Below are 17,502 nucleotides of genomic sequence, written 5' to 3'. Positions count from 1 at the left end.
ATAAATGTCTAAAACTAAATAAATAAACATAAAGTAGAATTCTACGTCAATGACATTAGAAGGGTGATGAAGACAAGTCTCTGATCTGCACGAGTAACCTCTAATCCTGCTACCGATGAAGACCTGAAAAATATAACAAAGGTGGGTCAAAACCTATAAACAAGTCCTTTCTACAACAGCTTAAACACAGACCTAATGAACTATACATCCCTAGCTAACTAATGAAATATCTACATAATAGATAAATATAAATATATACACTAAAGACTCTCACTAGACTAAGGAAGACTCAACCGGGTAGTGAGTATCTCATACAAAATGCACACAAGGTGGTCATGAGTGCTCCTTCTACCAGGGTACACACATCCCTATATCCAGCTAGCCATCGCAACTAGCAATATATGCCTACATCCTAACCACTAATCACGATACCTCAAGCTCATATCACGGCACATAAAAATAATATAAATATCTAACCATATCTTAAACATGGCACATCCACACCTAACAATACCGTAACCATATCCCGACAATGGCATGGCTACGAAGGAATATTGCAACCATATCCTGACAATGGTACAATAAATAACACAGCCATATTGTGACAATGGCATAGATGGATCCAACTTATTAGTTAGTCTAACTGCATAAATTAAAATCCTAAAAACCATATCCTGAAAATGGTCTCACATACAACAATAATATATCATTTATTAGATCAAACAAAACATTGATAAATATGATTTAATTCACATAATCAAGTAATAGCCAATAACATTCCAATTTCTCTTTATTAAATCTCACAAATAACTTATAAGTTATTAAAGTCCTCTATATTAGTTATTGGATTTTATACACAACCATGCACATGCTGATAAATTATATTTTCAGCAAACAAAGAGATTTCAATCATATCCATACTGAATATTTAAATTCAAATGTTCAAACAATTTAAAGTATTCAATTTACAAGTTAATAATTGAATAAAAATCCGAATTAACATGCATATCTAACCATCATGCCATTTAATCCACATACCATTGTTATTGAGTCCCTATTTAATGTTCGGGGCCTTAACAAATCACTCTGGGGTCATTTAGGGTCAAACTAGCCTAAACTGACCCCTCAGCGCTCGAGCCCTATTTGGCAACGCTCGAGCGCTGTTTCCTAGAATTAGCACTCGAGCCCTGTAAATAGCATTTGAGCCTTGTGATGGGAAAACAGCTTAGGGTGACCTGTTCCGAGTCTAAAAATTCATCATTTCGTGTCCTAAAGCATGTTACTATGTTCTATCAACTTCCATTAATCAATTTCAAGCAATTAGCCACGTATAAACAAGTTTATCATGGATTAATTCATTGATTTACCCAAATCATAGAAAACAAATAAATACATATAAATGTCTCAATTTTAATTCGATTTCATCATGCAGATAGATTAATTAATCCCGTTACAACATCCTAAAGTCATACTAAAGATATATGGAACACGATATCAAAGGGAGGGGTGTAGAATGAAGAACCTGCCTTAAGGCTTTCGAATCGAAAGTTAAACTCCTTCTTATTTGTTCTTCCTTTCTAACGCTGGCAGCCTTCGAGTTACCGCCGTCTACTCAGTTAATTTGATCTCCCCATGAACAACCCCCTTTTTTTCTTCTTCTTCCTCTAGCCCTATTTCTCTATCTTTTTTTCATGTTTTCTCTCTCTCACCTCTCTCCTTTTTTTCTTTCTTTGCCCAGACTAAATATATATGTATATATATATATACACACACATTACATATAACCTATAACCCTTATCCTACAACATGTTTCGAAAAAAAAAAATTAAAACTAATAATAATAGCCATAATATATATAAATACACCACAATATATATATATATATATATATATATATATATATATATATTGTGGTGTATTTATATATATTATGGCTGGGAAAATATCTAAACCCATATAGTTGGTCCAAATACTACAAGCCCAAATCTATCCCCTTTAAAATAAAATAAAACATAATAAACCAAACATTTAATCCTAGCAAATAATTTCAATTAAATACTCACAATTAAACAAATAAATACAAGCAATTAAATCACATAAACAACTAAATCAAGCACATAATTCACATAATCAAATAGTCAAATAATCTAATTAAATGCAATAAAATAAATACCATGAAAATTAGGGGTATTACATTTTTCCCCATAACAAAGGAATTTGTCCTTGGAATTCACCTTTTACCTTAATTAAATAATTCTGGAAATTTTGAATGGTTTAAGTCTTCCCGTTTCCAAATGGACTCGACCTCATTATGATGGCTCCACTGAACATGTATAAGAGGAATAACCTTGTTGTGAAGAACCTGATCCCTGCGGTCAAGGATACGCCATGGTGGCTCTACGTATGTCACATCTGGCTACAACTAAATCTTGCCAACATTTATATGCTGATAATGATCCTCATCTCGCAAAAATTTCCACAACATGGACACATGGAATACATTATGGACATGATGTAAATGGTCTAAAAGTGCTAATCGGTAAGCTATAGCTCCACACGATCCGTAATCATAAAATGACCCACGAATAATGGTAACAACTTCCCTTTTTTCCTAAACCACATTACTCCCTTTATGGGAGACACTTCGAACAAGACCTAGTCCCCAACCTGAAACCCTAAACTGTGAGTACGACGGTCTGCATAACTTTTCTGCCTACTCTGGGCAGTGCGCATGTGATCTTAAATAAGAGCGATCTTTTAAGAGGTATCCTTAATAAACTGAGGACCCAAAAATCTACTCTCTTCAACCTCCAACCAACAAACAGGAGATCTATATAGTCGGCCATACAATGCCTCAAATGGTGCCATACCAATAGTCTTATGAAAACTATTGTTATAAGTAAATTCTGCGAGTGGCAAATACTCCTACCAATTGTCCTTAAAGTCAAGGACACAAGCTCAAAGTATATCCTCCATAATCTGATTGACCCTCTCAATCTGTCCATCCATCTGAGGATGGTAAGCAGTACTAAGATGTAACTCTGTACCCAAAACCTGCTAAAAGCTCTCCCAAAATTCTGATATAAAGCTCGAATCCCTATTCAATATGATGGATAATGGTATGCCATGTAACTTCACAATCTCTGTAATGTAAAATATTGCCAATTGTTTTGAAGTGAAATTAGTGTGAATAGGTAAAAAATGAGCTGATTTGGTCAACCTATCAACAATGACCCAAATAGAATTGTGACTCCTATTAGAATTTGGAAATCCCTCCACAAAGTCTATAGAAATACTCTCCCATTTCCACTCCAGTATAGGAAGTGGCTGCAAGGAACCCAATGGTCTTCGATGATCAATCTTGACCATTTGGCACGTATTACACTTGGAAACAAAAATAGTTATGTCCTTCTTCATGCTTGCTCACCAAAACTGTCGCTTCATGTCTTGATACATCTTATTTGCACCTGGATGATAGAAAACTCATATTTATGAACCTCAGTCATCATATCCTTCCTTAAATCATCAGCAGAAGTTATCACTAGACATCTTTTGTACCTTAAGCCTCCATCTGCCCCAACAGATTAAAATGAGATATCCCTAGAAGCTAAGTCTGCAACTCTATCGATACACTACTGATCTATAAGTTGTGCTTTAAGTACTGTATGGATGACAACAGGTGTAATTAGTATACATGTATGATACCTCTTGATTTTTAGGCCATTGGTTGATCAAGTCCATGCCCAAAACCCAGGGGATATCGAACAATTAGTATTTTAAATCAAACATAGAATATAAAAGATAAATAAATAAAGAAATAATATTGTTGAAAGGAAAACTAATAAATAAATGAATAATCTCCTCTTAATAAAATCCATTAATCCTCCAAAATAGATAAAAATCTTTATAAAATAAATTTTCCAAAAGAATACAATTCGGAAATCCTCAAACATGGACCCCTAATAAAATCCCATAACTGAAAATAAATAAATGTCTAAAACTGAAATAACTAATCAAAACATCGATGACACCGGAAGAGTGATGATGTTAAGTCTCTGATCTGCACAAACAGCTGTTAATCCTGCTACTAACGAGAACCTGACAAATATATCAATGGTGGGTCAAAACCCATAATAAATTCTTTCTACGACAACCTAAATAGAGACCTAAAAAAACTACACATCTATAACTAACTAATGTAATAGCTACATAATCGATAAGTATATAAATATACACACTAAAAACTGTTACTGGATTTAAGGCAAACTTAACCGTGTAGTGGGTATCTCATGCAAATCGCACCCAAATGTGGTCACGAGTCCTCCTTCTACCAGGGCATTCACATCCCTAAATCCAGCTACCTATCTTAACTCGCAATATATGTCTCTACCCTAACCACTGATCACAAAACCTCAAGCTTGTATCATGGTACACATAATATCATTATAGATATAACTAACTATATCCTGACAATGGTAAAAAGATAACAGCCATACCCATATCTTGACAATAGGCTGGAAGTTATATAAAAATATATATTAGCTATATCCCAACAATAACATGTCATCCATATCCTTACAATGGCATGACATAGAATGAGTCTAAACTTATTAGCCAACTCATCCACATAATACAATATAAAGCCATATCCTGACAATAGTCTGTCATCCATAATAATCTAAACATATATTTATCATGTTCAGGATCATAAGTATAGATATACAATTGATTAAAATCATATCATATCATAACAGTAAATCACATATAATTTCATGTTTTTATATCACAGAAACATCTTATAATTTATTTAAAGCTTTCCACAACTTTTATCTCATATAAACTGAACCTTAAACATGCTGATATTTTATATTTACAGCCAACTAAGCGTTTCCCAAACATATCTCATGCTAAACATTTAATCTCAATTGTTTAAACAAATTACAAGATTAAATTCACCCATTCATCATTAAATAAATTCAAATTGCATGCATCGTTGTATTCCTACCTGTTTAAATACATATATCATCTTCCCTAAAGTCCCTATTTAGTGTTCGAGACCTTAAATAATTAATTCGGGGTCAAATAAACCATTTTTCCCCAAAAACCCAAGATAGTGCTTGAGCCCTGTTTTGTAAAACAACTTGAGAAGTCCAATTTTCAGCTATGCTCTCCATTGTTAAGGGTCCTAAAGCATGTTACTAAGTCCCATAAACACCAAAGCATGAAATTACATCATTATAGCATGTAGAAATCCATTAAAAATCATATTTAAGCGATGAATTTACCAAATCAAACATCAAGAACAACTATGAATATAAACCCATAAAAACCTATGCTCCAGATCAATTTAAACATGAATTCATATTTTAATAGTCCTTTAATCATCCCTTATACTAGAGACATATAGATCACAGATTTAAGGAAGAAGTGTAGAACAAAGAACTTGCCTTAAATTTTCGGATCAAAAGCTAAACTCCTTCTTCTTTGTTCTTCTTCTCTAATGATCCTTTTTCTTCTTTTTCCTTCTCTCTCTTCCTCTTTCTATCTCTTTCTTTTTCTTCTCTTTTCTCTTTCTAGATCTACTCTATATGTATATATATATATATATATATAGATAAATATATACCACATATATTCTAAACCTAACATACATCTGACAATCTCAAACTAGTTAACTAATATAATAAATAATTATTTTTAATGAACATAATATATATATATATATATATTATGTTCATTAAAAATAATTATATATATATCCAACCCAAATCTAAGGCAACCCATTTAAGATCTCACTCAAATAATCCAAGGCCCATTTAGTTAGTCCATGGCTATAACCCAAATCCATAATCCTTTAAAAATAAAAATAAAATAAACAAACAACTTAACTAATCAATTAAACACTTCAACCAATTTGATTAAATTAACACATACACATTTAGTCAAGATTAATTAATTTAAATTAAACCAATTATCAATTAAATAAAACAATTAATCAAATAAACATACAATTAATTATAAAAGCAAATAAACAAATAGCAACATAATTAAATAAAAATGCAATTAAAATAATTAAATAAATTTTCAAAAATTAGGTGTATTGCAGCATGCCAAAAAAGCATAAAAAAACTCATCTATAATCTTTAAAGCATTTCATTCTGTAGTGGGCATCGCAGAAAGGTTAGCATAAGGGCGACGACTGAGTGCATCTGCCACTACAAGCGCTTTCCCTGGGTGGTACTGTATAGAGAAGTTGTAATCTTTCACAAACTCCAACTACCTATGCTGTCTCATATTGAGCTTCCTTTGCGTGAAAAGATATTGCAAACTCTTGTGATCACTAAATAGTTTAAAGGACTTTCCCAATAGATAATTCCTCCAAATGCATAAGGCAAAGACCACGACTGCTAACTTTAAATCGTGAGTCGGATAGTTTAGCTCATGAGGCTAACGTTTACAAGAACCATAAGAAACCGGTTACTCTTCCTGCATCAAAACACATCCCAAACCCTGCAAAGAAGCATCTGTGTAGACAAGATACTTGATGAGCGCTGAAAAGTGCGTATTTAAACCCCTTAAGCTTAGGCATTCTAGTACCTTTATCTATCTTACTTTACTGTTTTAGATTGATTTCGTATTATTTCCATTTTCAGGCACTTATCCCAAAAATAAGCTAACTCAGCCAAATAAGAGCTTAATTGAAGCAATTCTGGGATTAAACAAAGAAAGGAGCAAAGTGGAGAAAGAATGAAGCAAATGAAGCCAAAGGTGGGAAGCAGCAAAGTTCGATCGATCCAAGTTCAAGGTTCGATCGATCGAACAATGATTGATCTCAGCACTTCAAGATAGATCCAAGCCTAGACCCAAAAGCATAAAGTCCAAAATTTTGATCGATCCAACATCATCCTTCGATCGATTGAACACTTTTGTCCTTATTCAAATGATTGATCCTATCCATAGCTGTACCACTCACTAACCACTTTTGTCCTTTTCCCATAAATATCTCCCATAAATATCTCGGATTTGTCTTTTTCCAAAAAGCTCAGCCAGTTGGATCGATCCAGCCTAAGTTCGATAGATCTCAGCTAGTTCGATCAATCCAAGTCTAAGGTTCGATCGATCGAACTTCCTCTAGTGCGAAAAAAGTTAAAATTTCGTCTCATTGAAAGTTGTCCTTTATCCAATCATTAGGGAATATTGTGTGCACGATCCCAACTCATTTTGGGTGTCATTTTGACCTACCTATATAAGGATAAGGATTGCTTTTTACAAAGGAATGAACATTATTTTCATATCATCTCTTGGAGAGCAAGCTTAGAGGAGGAGGAGGCTAGAGACACCATAGGAGACTCTTCATCAACAAAGAGCAGATTTTAACCATGGAATTAGCCCTTGAGGGTTGGAGTATCATCACCATGAGTGGCTAGACATCTTCTTGGGGCTAGAGTTAGCCCCAACCATGCTTTCTATATCTTAATCTTGTGTATTATTGAGGGATTAGTGTTGTAATTGATATTTTGACCCTTTGATATATTTAGTATTTGTTTATTCAATGATTTATGTGGTTTAATGCTTCCAATTGATCATTTCATTCTATCCATATGTCTATGTATGCTAGAATAAATGTTTATGTGCTTGTCTCTAGATTTTGTGTTATTGATGCATGTCTATGTGTATTGATGCTATAGATTTGGATATTGTCAAAACATAGTGCTTAAATGAATGCTTTTGTGATTCTCTTGATGGTTCATACTCATCTCTTGATGGATTGTGCCTCTCCCCTAGTTTATTTTCATGCTAGTAGTGTAGATGTAGTGTAGTTGTAGTGTAGTGTTAAATGGGAGGACAATCTATGCTTGTTGTTTGATGATCCAAGCTTTTGAATGCAAGTAGCATATGTCTCTAACCTTGTATTGTATTTGGATTGTGAGCTTAATGAAAGGATTAATGACTTGTTTTGATTTATTGTGCCTTTCACATGTTGTTTAGACAATATATGCTTCATTTCTTAGATATATTGTGCCTTTCACATGATGTTTAGACAATACATGCTTAACTAGTCATCCTTGCTTGTTGAATCAACCAAACACACACACACCAATATTGCAACACACCATTTGCCCTCATTAATCACTTGTCAATGATATAGAAATGCATTGCTTGGTGGTGATCTCTAAACCTCAAGATCTCTTTCTCTTACTTACTCTTAATTGCATTCTTTTGCTATCACTTAGTTTAATTTAGTTGTTCTTTAATCAACCAACTAACTAATTGTTTGATCACTCGACCTACTAGCCCTAATTGTGATTCTACGACATTGCTCGATCCTCATAATCCCTTGGGATGACCCCTTCTCACTCATACTACATAGTATAGGTGTTAAGCGGTTTATAAATTTAAGTATGATACCCACTTGACACTAATTTCCAAACTCAAAGTGTTGTGCATTATTTTGTGCACACGTATGGGTCGCATCATAGTTTTTGGCGCCATTGCCGAGGTTTGATTGATTAGATTTGGCAACGTCGGATTTATGGAATTGATTAGGATTAGTACTCTTTTGATCGTGTCTTTACTTTATTTCTATTTTTCTTTTTGGTTACTTATTGTGTTGTTCTTACTTAACTAGGTGCATTGTTGGAGAGGAAGCAAGCAAAGGAGTAATCAAGCATTCAAGCAAGCAAAGAAAGTAAAAAGCTAAAAATTCTAAAAATGTGCTAAGCTAAGCTTTAAATTTGGAGTTGAAGTGCTAAAGGACCTTTGTGAGACTTTCTTTACTCAATCCCTTAGTTAAATTGTCGGCCCGCATGGAGGCTTATTTTTAGTTGTCTTGCATCATTGTTGTTAAAGCATGTGAGTATGAATTAAATGTTTGTGGAAGAAGTCTAATTGCATTGTTGTAAAGGCATAGTGTTTGTCATTCTTTGTGTTTGTTGTGTTTTGCATTGTGCATGCATGGGCATCGTTCATTGAGACCAACTCTTGTCCCACTTGATTTACATCTTGAATTTATCGTTAGAAATCCTAGGGGAAGAGGAAGTTCAAATAGAGCCAATCTTTCAATGGATGACCATAATGACAATCATGTTGAGGACCTTGGTCACATAGACCAACAAGGTATCCTTCATCCCAATGTGCACAATGAGAACATACAAGTACCTTTAGGCATGCCTAGGCCATTTATTCATTAACCACCACAACAACAAGGCCAAGTTCTATATGAAATGCCAAGGCCAATGTATGCTCCACAACCTCCCATCAACAATCAAGGAATTCAAAACCAAGGTGTTCATGTTGCACCTCAAGTAGCTAATCCACCTCTTGCTTTAAGAGACCATTATGTGCCTAATGAGTATAATGCACCTACATGCATCCAATTGCCTCCATTTAGAGCACATCATTATGAAATTAAGCCACAAACCATTCAAATGCTTCCTAACTATCATGGACTTCCAAGTGAAGAACCTTACAAGTATTTGGATGAGTTTCTTGAGGTATGTTCCACTGTAAAATATACAGACATGCCGGAAGAGGTTTTAAGACTCAAACTTTTTCCATTCACCTTAAAAGATAAGGCAAAGTATTAGTTTAACAATCTTAGGCCTTTTTCAATCACTTCTTGGGCAAAAATGCAACAAGAGTTCTTGAAGAAGTACTATCCAGTTTCTAAGACCAATGCCATGAGAATCTCAATTCGAGAATTTTCACATGGGGATGGAGAAATGTTTCATAAGGCATGGGAACGCTTCAATGAATTGCTTAGGAAGTGTCCACATCATGACATGCCCAAATGACAATTAGTTCAATACTTCTTTGAGAGCTTATCGGACAACTATAAGGGGATGGTTGATGCTTCCATGGGTGGCTCATACATTGATAGGCATGAGGATGACGTGTGGCGTCTCTATGAGAGCATGAGTGAAATTCTTTGCATAGAACACTGTCATCCAAGAATGGTAGAAATTCACAAGGTAGGAAGAGTGTTGGCTTACATCAAGTCGACCATTCAAATGAAATAGCCGCCGAAATGAAGTCTTTATCTCAAAGGTTTGATCAATTTTTGATTAACCAAAACTCGATGAACCAAGTATCTTCCTTCCGTAACCATTCTTATCGTGCATCAAATGAAACATGTATGACTTGTTCTAGTGTTCTTCATTCTACTTCTCATTCTCTTCATGGACAAGTGCAAAGTGAACCTAATGAACAAGTCAATGCAGCTTTTGTGAACCAAGGGAACAATCCTTATGGCACTCATTATAATCCAAGTTGGAGGAATCATCCGCATTTCTCTTGGAAAAACTAAGGAGAGGGCTCAAACCCTTCCCAAGGCGGTTTTCAAGGGAAGTACATTCCACCTCCACTTTAAAACCAAGGATCCCAAGGTTATAGACCTTATCAATCACAAGGGAATCAATTTGCTAATTCTCATTTTCCAAACCAATCTTATTCCCAAGGTAATACTAGAAGTCCCGCCTTTAAAGAGAAAGTTTTGAATGCTGTGGGCACTTTAAAGGTTAACATTCAATTGTTTTATTCTTACTCTCAATCTATTGCAAAGCTAGAAACCCAAGTAGGGCAAATAGCAAACACTCTCAATGCAAGAGAGAAGGGAAAGATGCTTATAAATGCCCCACCTAAGCAACAATGTGTTGTGGAAACCCATTCCTCATCGGAAGGCCACACCATTGAACATGTTAATGCGGTGACTACCTTGCGGAGTGGTAGGATTATGGACAATCAAGTTCGAATGTCCAATGAAGAGAGTGAACTGGTACAACCTCAAGTTGTCACCCGTCCCGTTTCACATCCCATTCCTCCTTCATTGCATATACATGATCTTGTAAATGAGAAAGTTTTAAAAGATGTGTTTGAAAAAGAAGTTTTAAAAAATGATGTTGAAAAGGTTTTGTTGAAAAATGATTTGAAAACTTATTATGTTGAAGAGAGTTCAAAAGAAAATTTTGAAAAAGTGTTTGAACCAAAGGTTCCATTTTCGGATGCCTTAAAATGATTCATTTTAAAAGACAAGCGAAAGGCAAAAACCAATGAAATCATGGAAATGTTAGGCAAGTGAAAGTTAATCTTCCACTATTAGATGCAATCAAGCAAATTTCGGCTTATGCCAAATTCTTGAAAGACTTGTGCACCCAAAAGCGGAAGAACAAGAGCCGATCACCAAAAAAAGTGGTTTTGACCAAGCAAGTAAGCTCAACTTTATAACATAACACTCTTCCAAAGTTTAAGGACCCCAGTTCACCCACTACATCATGCATTATTGGTGATCATATCATTAATTGGGCGCTTCTTGACTTAGGAGCAAGTGTTAACCTTCTTCCATACTCAGTTTATGTTAAATTGGGCCTAGGTGAATTGAAACCGACGTCGGTAGTTTTGCAACTTGCCGACCGATCCATTAAAAAGCCTAGGGGTATAATTGAGGATGTATTGATAAAGATTGACAAATTCTTCTTCCAGGTTGATTTCGTTGTCATAGACACGGAACCGGTTCCCAATCCTAATAGCCAAATTCTCGTTATCCTTGGCTATCCTTTCTTGGCAACCACTAATGCCAACATCAATTGTAGGACAGGGATAATGAAGATCTCATTTGGCCACATAAAGGTGAAGTTGAATATCTTTAATCCCACACCCAATTCATTTGACAAATATAAAGGAGAAGTTAATGTTGTAGATGAATGTCATGATCTTCAATGCCAAGGAAATGAGCTTTTGTGTAAACCAAAACTTCCAAAGGATCATCTTCAACCTTGCATTCTCAAAATCTTGTTTCAAATTCTTGCTTTGAAAGGGCATGGAAGCCCAAGGGTTGTAATTGTATAGACAAGGGACCAAAGATTTCTTTTGAGCTTAATCCAGTAAGTTATTCAAATAACCATTTGTTGGGTGGAGTTCAAAGCATCTATCACCCCAACAAGGAGGGGATGCATTATAAGATCTTTGATCCTGGCTAAAAGAGCCTAATGTCTTGCTAGAGACGTTAAAGACTAGCAAAAGCATTCATAGGGTGTCAAAACCCTATTCCTCCCCTATTTCTATCTTTCATTTCATTTCTTGAGAAGTCTAGATACTTGTTTTTGGTTCATATGCATGTCAAGGAACTTTGGTGAGGATTGCATAAGCTTTCATGTCATTATTGAGCATTCTGCATAGTTCGATTGATCTCAAACTTGAGTTCGATCGATCAAACTCCATTCTGCATCCAACACTTTGAAATTTTTTTGACCTGCATCCAAATCACCTCTCTGTCCCATCGTTCGAACTGACTCTTAGATCGATCAAGAGATCTTCGATCGATCTAACTTCCAAGTTCGATCGATCTCATGACTCAACACATAGAAAAATTTTGAGCCTGCATATTTCAGCTCTCTGTCCCATCGATCGAAACATTCCAAGATCGATCAAGAAGTTCTTCGATCGATCCAACTTCCAAGTTTGATAGATCTCATGTTCCAACATTTAGCCAATTTTCTGAGCCAAAAACCTGCATATTTTTGCTCTTTATCTGATCGATCGAACTCTTGTTTCGATCGATCTCAGTCTTCATTTCACTATTTTGACTTTTCAAATTTTCAAAAATCCAAAAGTATTTTCACTTTTATTTTACTTTCATTTTATTTTATTTTATTCTATTTTTATTTTATTTTCATTTTATTTTATTTTATTTTTCAAAATATTTTCAAAAATTCAAAAATATTCTATTTTAATTAATTTTTAATTATTAATGTTTATTCAATTAAATCTAAAAAAAAAACCAAAAATATTTTATTTTATTTTCTAATTTTTAATTTTAATCCCAATTTTTAATTTTCATTTTGCAATTTTCAAAAAAATTTCAAAAATCAAAAAATACTTTGAAGAGAGTTCATCAAAGTTTGATCGATCACAGTTGAGTTCGATCGATCGAACTCTGTCAGGAATGTTTTTAAAATAGAACCGAGGGTTTGCAAGATCGATTACAAAGATCGATATAACTCACCCTCATTCTCAAGCCCTAACCCCTCTTCGTCGTCGTCACTGTCCAATCACTTCACCATCTCTGGCGAAGCTTTCTGGTGAGTTTCCAAGCTTCGCATCTCTCTCTCATCTCGGATTCCATCTTTCCCTCTTCGCATCCACTGTTCTCCTTTGGTTGAGGTAAGACTCGAGCATCTCATGTTCATTTAAGCTTCAATCTTATCCATACATGCTCTATGTGTTGAATGCAAGCCATTTTTATGATGAATCCGCCATTAATAAGCCTTCGAAGCATTGTATATATATGTGTATATATGTGTATGTGTTTTGTAGATATTTTGAGATTTGTTTAAATTTGATGAAGTTTGGGCCTCGATTTGTGATGAATACTTGTTGATTTGATGTGTTGTTGGGCCCACAAACACGTTTGTGTGGGCCCCATGCTTCCAAAGTCACAGATCTGTGACCTTTGAGTTTTCAATGTCGCACAGTTCGATCGATCGAACTAGTATCTCCGATCGATCTTGAGAGATCGATCAAACTCATGTCTTCGATCGATCGAAGTTGTAAGATCGATCTCACTTACTTTCGGTCGATCCAACTTTTGTGATCGATCTCACTTCTTTTTATGATAGATCGAATTTCACAGATCTCACACATACACTCCATTCATCATATCTATGCCCAATGCTTGTGATATTCCACATTGGATGCATCTCATACTTATATTGTTTAGCATGTTTCATATTCTACCACTTGCATAGATTCATGTCATTTTTGTTTTGTCTATTTTACTTGACATACATGATTCTATTTTGTACTTTAAAATTTCTTATTCTGGCACTAACTCCCATTGCAAGTTTTTCTTTTTCTTTTTGCAGGCCATGGTTAAGAGGAAGACCGTTGCCAACAGGCAACACTGGCCCACTCGACACACTAGGCCACGGACAGAGGAGCTAGCAGAGCCCTCTTATGCACAGCGGGAGCCAGCACAGGCTACCTCGCCTCAATCACCATCTCATGAGCCTGAGGATGACCATATACCATCCACCTCTGCGGCTCATCTTGCTCTCACTCCATCACCATCTCCACAGCATCATGGAGCTGAGCATCCACATATACCAGCTCAACCTGTTCAGCCAGCCCATCTGGGGTGTGATAGGCCCACACCTCGATATACGCGCATGACGCTCGACCATGAGTCCGAGTTTGACATGGCCTTCTTCTCTCAATCAGTGCTGACCCGATCCGCCTACCATGATATTATTCAGAGGGGCCTAGCTGTTATTCTTGCCCCCATCACAGATCCGGTCTACCCACGGCTGCTTCGGTTGTTCTACCAGAACCTCCGACCATCTTTGCGTACCACAGCCGAGATAGTCACTTCTATCGATGGCCATCCGATCACCATTACAGTGGACTCTTTAGCTCGCTCTTGCCGTTGTCCACACAGATATCCTCCAGAGCTTCAGGACACATATCCGAGGCTATTCAGGCCTTTATATGCCGACATGGCAGTTTTCCTCACAGGTCACTATGCCAGTGGTGAGACCTTCGCCACCCAGACATTCCTTCCTGACGACCTATGGTTTACTGATTCCGTTCTCTATCGAAATATATACATAGCAGGGCACAAGATTTAGAGGAGGGGCGATTATCTAATAGCCCTTTACTCTTTCTACACCGGGCACTGGGTGTCCATTCCCGCACTCATCTGGAGCATGATGAGGAAGCTGTATGATGAGTACATCAGCAAGGAGACACCCAGACGGGCTAAGTCTCTTCCTTTCAGCCACCTCATCACCCAGATCCTCATCGACCAGTGTTACCCCATCCATCCTCGAGAGCACCCCGAAAGAGGTTCCTGTCACTACCTCAAGAAGGACTGGAACAAGACCTACCGTTCCATTATTACCAGGCTGCAGGACCATGCGGTACTGGTTGCAGCAGAGTTGGAGTTAGAGGAGGCACAGGCCTATGCCCAGGTAAAGGCACCGGCACCGGCAGAGGCAGCAGTAGCACATCCCACAACGGATGACGCACCAGTCGATCCGGCTACCGAGCATTTAGATATAGACTTAGAGTGTCCTACAGACGACGCAGAGTAGGACTCTCCAGCCAGGTCGCCCATTCATGAGCAGGAGTAGACCCAGGAGCTTTCTTTTGATTTATCTATGCCTGAGACTCCAGACATGACCCCCGGCTTTGGACTATGTCTGCAGATGCTTGAGGATGCTGTTGTTGCCATCCAAGCTGACCTCACAGCCCACAGAGCTGATTTTGCTACCTTCCACACGAATGTTGCGACCATGTTCAGAGATCTATCCAGAGACATCCGCGGAGCCAGAGCTGCCCGTCTTACCTCATCTTCCTGAGCTCCCAGTCCTTTCTATCTTATGATCCCTCTCTCCTTTTAATCCTTTATTACTGTCACTGTACATTATTATTTTTACAGCCGGTCTGTCGGCTTTGATATTTTTGTTGTATCTGTACTTTCTCTATTTTATATATCTATTTTTGCTATGGATGTCATATGATTGTATTCTCATATCTGTATGTTTGACTCCATCAGGTGCATCACAGTGACTTCAGTAAGAGAGTGCTACCCAATTTCGAGGACCACCCTTATACCTCTCTCATTTCTTTATCTGTTTGTCCCATTTACACTTGCATGTCCACTGTGCACTGATTATCTCATTTTGTTATCTGATGAGTTTATCCAAATGCCAATTTTTAGGACCACAGTTTATCCCAAGTTTGAGGGGGCCATGCCACCCATTTCGGATACTTCAGTCCCGATCATTCTTGCTTAGTTGCACTGGTATACTCTTTCCTTTGTTCTCTTTGCACATTGAGGACATTGTGCAATTTAAGTTTGGGGGGACTGGTGCTTTACAGTGATAGTTTTTAATTCAAATTTTGAGCATGACTTGTGTATTTGAGGGATATTTCTATGATTGGTCCATATCTAGCTATGATTTTGATCTTTTGAGGACTTTATTGCTTAGAATTTAAAAATTGCTTGACTTGAGAGTCTAATACTCCTTGTATGCCTTAGGGATGCCACTTAGGAGTAAATTTTTCAAAAAATTGATATCATGCTTGCACTTGTGGTCCACATCATCTTGATTTTGTGATTATTTTGAGATTCACTCTAGTCTTCTACACTAGCACCGGCGCACACTAGCATTCATTTATGGGGTACATGCTTTGTTGATTATTGAATTGGTTATATCCCAATTGAGCTAGTAGTGCATTGAAAGCTTTCATTCTTGATAAAGGTGGATAACAACCTCTTTTCACTAAGTAGCCGGGATTCTAGCCTCATCAAGCACTGAACTTCTCGTGCCGGAAGGTGGAGGACCCAAACTCTAGGTTAATAATTGAATTCAAAAAAAAAAAAAAAAAGTTGCAAAAGTAATAAAAAAAAAGTGAGGACTTCTCCCAAAAAAGTGAGAAGTGGGAAATGATTAGATGGTTGTTGTTTTGATTTGTAGCCTAGTTGATTTGAGCTTGTAAGTCCGTAGGGGTATTTGAATGCCTAATGCCCTAAAGCCGTTTGGTTTGGGAGTCATTGACCTAACGCTCGACCTCATGAATCGCTAGAAAGCTTAAGGGATCAACAATTGCACCATACTTCCATCTTTGATCCTATAAAAAAAAAAAAAAATCGAGTGAAAAGAATAAGCACACCTAGATGAATAAAGCTTTAATAAAAGGTCCACTTTTTGTCTTGATGATCGGTACTAGATTTGTGTGCTAGTTTGAGGGTAAGAATGTGATTAATTCTTTAGTTGGCTAAGATAGCAACACATTTGATGCCGGTTCACTCAAAAGGATTCTAGAGTTGTTTTAATTTGCATAATCATTTTCTTGATGTATGGAGGACCATATTTGCTTGTTTGATGTTGAGATTTTGGGAGATTGCTTAGAAAGGGTTGAAAAATTGCATACTTGAGGTAGTTTTCTCCCAATGCTTGTTTGCAATATTGGTGCCTCTTTTGAAAGAATGAGCTTAATGTTTGTGGGTACCATTTTTGGAAACCCTCACAAGACTTCACTCGTCCACTAAGGGTAACCTAGGGGTTTAAAAGGCTTGTTGCATGTGCTAAGTGCAATCATGTTCCTTACGAAAGTGGCGTTATGTGACGGCCTAAGTTTTTCAACTCGGTGCGTCAGTGATGAACCGAATGATAACCCGATAACGGATCCGAAATGCAGAAGTAAAAGATAAACAACGGTCTCTAGAGATACAACATGACTCTAAGACGCCAATGTGACCTTCAACGAGGTCACGGAACCTAAAGGAATCAAATGTGGAAGCAACGTTTCAAAAACAAACAAGAATGAACCTAGGGGCAAAAACATCATTTCCAGCCTAAAAGTGGGTACCACCGAGCACACCATTGGAAAGACAATGAAAAATTAACGAACTTAGACTCAAAATCACTTGATTTGGAGTTCAGATGAAGAAGATGTGGCTAACGAAAGAAGAAGGGGTAAAACGGTCAAAAAGTGCCAACC

General features: G+C 36.7%; 1 pseudogene; it reads right to left on the bottom strand.

Moving 5' to 3' along the window:
• Positions 1-9,685: 9,685 nt before the first annotated feature.
• Positions 9,686-9,784, bottom strand: LOC132302065 (small nucleolar RNA R71; annotated as a pseudogene).
• Positions 9,785-17,502: the final 7,718 nt, after the last annotated feature.

The sequence above is a fragment of the Cornus florida genome, unplaced genomic scaffold (assembly GCF_030987335.1).
Source record: "Cornus florida cultivar Cherokee Brave unplaced genomic scaffold, ASM3098733v1 CherokeeBrave_3.0.0_Hap2_Chr03, whole genome shotgun sequence".
Classification (NCBI taxonomy): domain Eukaryota; kingdom Viridiplantae; phylum Streptophyta; class Magnoliopsida; order Cornales; family Cornaceae; genus Cornus; species Cornus florida.
This window is presented reverse-complemented; position numbering and strand designations above follow the sequence as displayed.